Source organism: Acanthaster planci, linkage group LG15, assembly GCF_054643075.1.
Source record: "Acanthaster planci isolate LZ-2023a linkage group LG15, COTS_SCS, whole genome shotgun sequence".
Taxonomy (NCBI): domain Eukaryota; kingdom Metazoa; phylum Echinodermata; class Asteroidea; order Valvatida; family Acanthasteridae; genus Acanthaster; species Acanthaster planci.
The window spans coordinates 3,190,589-3,197,431 of record NC_141791.1 but is presented as its reverse complement, the minus strand read 5'-3'; the positions used below and the strand labels follow the sequence as shown (position 1 = coordinate 3,197,431).

The 6,843-nt window shown below is 42.1% G+C and overlaps 1 protein-coding gene across 3 annotated transcripts in view; it reads right to left on the bottom strand.

The window, feature by feature from the left end:
* Positions 1 to 1,421: 1,421 nt before the first annotated feature.
* LOC110984489 (17S U2 SnRNP complex component HTATSF1-like) overlaps positions 1,422 to 6,843 on the bottom strand; it is a 33,841-nt gene continuing 28,419 nt past the window's right edge. For all 3 annotated transcript variants that reach the window (XM_022244723.2, XM_022244724.2, XM_022244725.2), the window contains exon 10: positions 1,422 to 2,388. The gene's annotated coding sequence lies outside the window, so the exon portion shown is untranslated. The remainder of the gene's footprint in view (positions 2,389 to 6,843) is intronic.

Sequence of the window (6,843 nt, the reverse complement as noted above, 5' to 3'; positions counted from 1 at the left end):
AGCTTTTGCATAATTTTCTTGTGTTGGTAAAACAGCCTGGATAAGGTTATGCCGGCTTGATTTTAAGTTAGCCAAATATTGAATTATAGGCCTACAAAGCTACTCGGTGAAGATTCCTCAGTCTGTTTTTAATACAAATATTTCTTTTTGTGTACGATATCTATCAAATTTTTGTTTATTACAGAGTATACTTTGAATTTTCTTTTAAATGGGGGAAATTGAGCCCTGGATGCGCAACGCTAATAATTGCCAACTCATATTTCATGCCTTACAAGATAACTGAACAAAAACCACAGGATGGGATTTTGAGGAATCATAATGCACGCGGCACATAACGGGCTATGCACGCGGCAGCCCAGCCTGTTTTCCATTAAGCAAAACCCCTAATGATGCGGTGTTCATTTGGCTGTACGATAATTAAAGGGCACGTTGATTCTCACGGCCCAAATTCCTGTCGAGACGGACAATGCACTCCTGATTAGGCATCCTACTTGGCTGAGCACCGAGACATCACAAAAAAACAGAGCACTTGCAAGTTATATATTATGGGCGAATGTTGCCAGTGTTGACGGACAAGGCACGACTTGTGGCAGAATGAAATTGTACTGATTTGCTTAGCCTACTGCGGAAGCGACTTACACGTTGCCGACTACCGACTAAAATCTTCAAATCTATATACACATTCAGTCAAACGTGGGGAAACTTCCGTACTTACCAGTTTTTTGCCTGCCTTTAGGGGTGATAATCAAGAAGTGCGAGGTCAACTACACCAACCCCGTCAGGTCCCTTAGTCATCACCACTTCAGACTTACGACATAGATTACAGGTACCAATTCCATTTTTGCGCGGCAGTTTCAAAACCTTTCGCAGGTTTGATAAAAATGTCGTCTGCGCGCTTTTCGTTTGACGGGGAAGGTGGTGGAAGGAACCAGTAAATGTTGATGATTCACTTTACCTTGTTGAGGATTTCTTGGTGCGACAGGTGATATTTTGCTGAAAGTCTTGAAGAACTTTCACACGAAGTTGAAGAGTTTCCAGACTCTGGGACATCCCCCATGTTGCTCATAGCATACCAACCCCTCCAAAATGGAAGAGCCTGCTTGCAAAATCCTACATACAATGCGCTTTTTCTGCGTTTTAACATTTTTAGGTTGTGATGTGGAGATACATGTAGGTGAAATTGTGAAATGGAAAATTATCTCATCCAAATCTAGAATAGGTTCATAGCTGAAATGCATTTTAAAATCAGAAGCACTCTTTAACCATCTTGTTTGCTGTCGTTCAATGAACATGGGTTTTGTGATGCGCGGAACTGCCCAATATAAATGCCCTTACTATCTTTGAAAATAATGCCAAATAAAATAAGAAAAAAATGCCGTATCTCCACAAAACTTATAAGGAAAAAACAAAGATGACAAAAATTCACTCATCTCAGATTTTATTTCAATTACCGGCAGCAACAGGTTTTTATAAAGTGTGAAAATGACAACGCATGGTTTATAGCCTTGTAATACTCACTCACTAAATGAGAAATTTATTCAATATACTTTTAAAGACTGACCTAAGAGTACCAATACACTGCACGGTTCACCTGTGCATCAAAACTAAAATCCAAAAGAAAAAAGCAATTTCTAAACAAGTTCCTTGGAAACATAAGAGATCATGAAATGTACAAATAAAAAATGTTTTACTCAGGTTCAAGACATTAATTGGCACTGTTCTAAATCTTTCCACTGAAAATCTCAAAAGACAAGGTTCGCACTGAAACTTTTCAAGCTTTCTTTCCAATGTTAAAATTCAAACTCTGTCAACTGAAACCTGCGGTCCATGCCGTGATAAATGGATATCTGATGTTTTTTAACAACCTCACAATGATACAAGTAACATAATATTACCCATGGTAAAGAAAATATCTCCACAGTGTTTTTGCATTGTATGCACAGATTAAACCTTTCGAATCGCATCATACAGAGATGCTTGATGTTGGTTAGGATAATCAGTAGCATATAAAGATAACCACAGACTGACTTCAAGTTGACCCTAAATTGACCATAAGTAACCTTGAGTTGAAGATCTACAATAACTCACCATGAAACGGTCTCCTTAGAAATTTAGACACACTGTCTACTTTACATCAGATGGGGGGGGGGAGTTAACTTTCAATGGCCTCACTGAAGATTAACCTATATAAAACCCGACCTCAAATGACCTGGATGACAGACCAACAGACCTGAGGTATATCATCTTATGCTGCCGATGAAAGGGGCCTGTCTTCAGCACAGTCTGTATAAGCAGTGTGACCTCATCTTCACTGGTCCCCTGTAAGTCCACTGCCAATGTCACACCGTGAAAGGTATCTCACATGGGCAGGATGTTCCGTTCACCCCCCTTTTGAAGTCAGGAGAAAAGAAAACATAGGGAAATTTGTCATGAATCTTAAAGCTGGACACTCTCAACAGGAGACTCATTCAAAGAATGTCTTCCAAATGTTGCCTTATCTTTCTGTCCAGTTCTTTAATTGAGTTCTTTAATATGTTCACTGTTGTAACGAGAAGAAAACAGACAACTTGACGTTCCCACTGCAGGAAATGGGGATATGTTGAGCAGGAGGGTTTTGGCTCAGGGGATAAAGGTCACAAAACTGAAGCATGAAGCCAAACGACAAAGTTGAGATTTGGGAAACACCTCAAGCAGAGGAGCTTCTGCACTGTAACACCCAGGCTCCACGTTCCTCCAGAACATGGACAACATCCAGAGTTGACACAGCCTGATGCCAATAGAGAATGGCACTTCTGTCACATTAATGCTAAATTAATGGCGAGGCGCACAGCAGCAAGTCCAAACATTTTCAATTAACTCCACGTTATTAGGATCAAGTACACTTGTGCTGGGCCACATCATATGAGGCATCTGACATTATTAACGTCACCTTGATGGGTGAGATTAGAAAATTAGACCAGGGAAGGGTGGAGAGACTGATTGGCTACATTTGGATTGGTATTTCCAATATCATTTAAGCATTGACCTCTGTGGAAGCTTAATTGGTATACCCTGCCGCTCTTTGAGTAGTGAAGAGCTGCCAGTGGAACTGTAGGAGGTTCCACACACTGCTGGTCCGAATCCAACCCCTGGAGTTGTTATGTTTGTGTCCCTGTGATTTTTCGCCCTAAATAATTTCACTCTTATAAATGTGAACACACCCACTTTTCAGCCACAACATTTTATTTTTCAATGATTTGCTCGTCAACGATGCACTTTTCAAAGACCAGAAAAAAGCTTGATTCAGCCCAATACGGGTGAAAAAGAGGTGTTCTTCTCTCCTTCGGACACCTGTCTGAGTCCATGAAGTAAAACAACAGCTGTAACATGGCCATCTTACCTCATTACCCCCAATACATTCAGTTATTAAATGCTTTGGTGTAATTTTATTTACAAAGCCTCAGGGGTGTGATTTATGAGAAGTTTCATTTGCCAACTTCGGTTTGAGGTAAACAAAGCGGTTTTGGAATTGGCCATCTCCCCAACTCTCTCCTTCCAAATTGGCCTGGCTGCAGTTGATGCTCTAGGGCCCCCAGAGTGCTCCAGGTTCCTCTGATTTACGGGCCTTGTTTGGAGTGGCTTCCTTCATCGGACTGCCCGCACCTGTTTCCGAGGGGGGCTGTTTCCCTTTCTTTGGTTGCCACCGCCAAGAAACAGTTTTGTTCATAAATCCTGGTGCGGGGAACAGGATGGCTGGGAGAGGTACCTGAATTTAACAAAAGCCCAGTCCTTGTAAAAGATCAAGGACAAAAAATACCAGGACCTTTTCATGTACATACATGTAACTATCCAAATTGAAGCCACATTCAGCCCCCCTCAGTCCAGGCTAATGCTTATCGTGAAACAAAGAGATACCCTATTTACCAAGTTGACAGGGCTCAGGGGCATACACAACTTTATGTTTTTTTTTGGAGGGGGTGATTTTTTTTGGTTTTTTGGCTGTCATGAGGATTCTCAAACACGCAGCCTTTGCTCTTGATAGAATTCTTCAGGATAATGTTTGAGTTGAGATGCCGAAAGCATGTTTTGTTTGAATAAAACTTAAAACAAGACAGGTCCGACTAAGACTTTTTCACCAAGCCCAAGTGTTACCCAACTGTGTACCTCCCTCCCTTGGCAAGGTAGAGGGACCTACCCAGAAGTGGAGACAAGGCAAGCATCTGTAGGCCCCTCCACACACAAATCATCCCGACGAAGCAGCCACACACACTTACCAACACAATTCCTTCAAAAGTCTGTATTGCATCTTGGGAACAACCTACTCATAAATTACGATCTCTGACAAATTTTACCTGGCTTCATTGTTTGTTTGTTGGGTTGTTTGTTTGTTTGTTTTATCAAACCACCACTGAAATACACAGACAAGACTTTGAAGGCAAAACTGGGCTAGACACCAATGCAAGGTTTCCATTGACCCCAATGATGTGTTGTCATTTACAAACCCCTATCACTCCTGCATAACTTTTCATCTAAGGGCATAAAACACTTAGCCTTTCACAGGATGGTGAACACTACTTCCCAAACTATACAAGAATATGTAGCTCAGGACAAAAAGATACCCATCGGTGGTGGCGGCCTGATTTCCCTGAGTATCAAATGATCGTTTTCCAATCAGGAATTAAATTCTTCCCATCTCATCACCGGGAAGAGAAAATCTGAGCAATCGGGGAAACTTTTTCGATGCCACTGGAGCCCGGAGGTCGCATACCGAACAGCCTACCGTGGTATATAACTCAGAGATTCCCCTGCCCAAACCAAGCCGACTGACGGCGGCGCGCTGCACAGCGGGACTTAAGGGGGGGTTTTATTCATCAGCTTTGGGTAATTTATAGCCACAGCACACGTGCAGCTCAGCCGAAACCAGTTCTAATCGTTTGATTTACGCAACCGTTGCAGTGGCCCAGACAGACTTTTGTGTGAGTAGTTGTGGGGGTGTGTATGTGTACGCGTTTGCATGGGGGGGGGAGGCAGGGGTGCTGCTGAGAACACTGTAAGCTCAGGGGAACTGGAAGCCGCTTTTACGAGGCCCCCTAGAACGATCTGTTTTAGGGTTACCGGCCATGAATTGACGTAGATTAAAAGTGCCATCTGATTGGGCCTGCTGGGGAGTGTAAGTTAACCCCCTGTCCAATTGGCCAGAGACGCTCATGACCGTCTGGCAACATGAATCAAAGTAATCTAGCCTAAAAAATGAGACCAGAATTGGAGCATAGCCTTCAAACAAATGACGCCGACACTAAAGCGGTAAAGCTCAGGACATAAATTATGCTGTCTGCGTTGATTTCGACATGTACATAATCAGAACAATTAATTTTTCTTATACCTCATCACCATGGCGATTCCGCACATTTGATATTCATGTGACATTGTAAGTTCCCACTATCCCTTCTACATCACTTTACATTATGAACTTATGAGTAAGGAAGGAGTTTCTTAGCTTGACAATCAGGGGTAGTAAAATTATACGAGGCACCCAGAAACTCAAGCCAAAGTTTCTCGACCATTCTAAATTTAAAATGTAACACTTAAAACAAGGAGGAGAAAACTTTACAAAGCAACCTTCACAGAGTTAAAGCTAGTTTCTTTGCAAGAGACAAATTGAACAGAAACGGAGAATCAGACAAAATTGTTTTTCTCCAACATGCACCTTTGGATGCAGCACACCAGCTGGTGTGATCCAAACTTATTTGGACGTTAACAAAATAGATGTGAAGACCGGAACTTCGCTGTAAGAGACTTCCTGAAGGCTCCAGATTCATCTACTAGAGCACACAGTCCAATGATGGACTGGCCAGATGCGTGTGGGAGATGTGCTCCGAGATGGATGTGTAATACACAGAAACATGTTTATGTGTTTCTTCAGTGACAATTACACTTATGCCGTCAATCACCATAGCCTGAGTTTGTGTATGCATCAAGCCATTCCTAAATTTAACCTTCTGGAAGAAAAAAAGAAAGCCACAAAGCCATCAATTCGTGGAAGAAGTTAATTTCAGGCATGCATGTCTGTACAAATAATTTGGAGGAGCAGATGATCTACATATTAAAGTTGTTAGAGACAAAATGTAAATTTCTGGAAAATGCCCTCGACCAGTTCCCAAAATGTTCACTATTAAAATTTACCAAATGGTTAGGAGAAAAAATTGCTACCAAACACCAAGATTTTTCTCAACAGTTTTCATCAAGTCAAACTAAAAGTTGATTCACAGTTTACAGGGATTGGCAGTGCCAATGATTGAAAGGAATGCCTTGGTTACAATCCGTCTTTCAATGGCTTGTGGACTGACTTGAGACAGGACAACTTGTAGCAGAGTTCAGATTAACTCAATCACAGCTGATCTTCGATGTTACTCTGTTTACTTGCCTGTCTTTTTAAGAAAAGACACAAACACGCTGTGGGTTTACACTCTCTCCAAAACTGAGTACAGTGTAGCCTCAATTCAAGTCACAATGCCACTCATAACTCAGCCAAGCCAGGCGTCAAGTTCGGCCCCCTAATCAAAGCAGCAAATTTCATTCAGTGCCTGCTTGGCTTCAGCGCCGGGTAATTTGCAGGGCCGCCGTGTTTATTTGAAAACCTCTCCTCCAACTAGCCCCACAGGTCAACTGTTTAGGTACGGTACAAGTGAGTGGCGCATTCCAGGCATTTTGACACCTTTTCGGTTATAAATCTTCCATATTTAGCCCTGGAAACTGCCAGGAAGTGCTTGATAGGTCGGCCGTAAACAAAACGTAATGCGCTGATGTTAAAGATGTAGCATGCCTCACTAGGATTGTCTGAACAGGACATTTGGCATGGGGTAA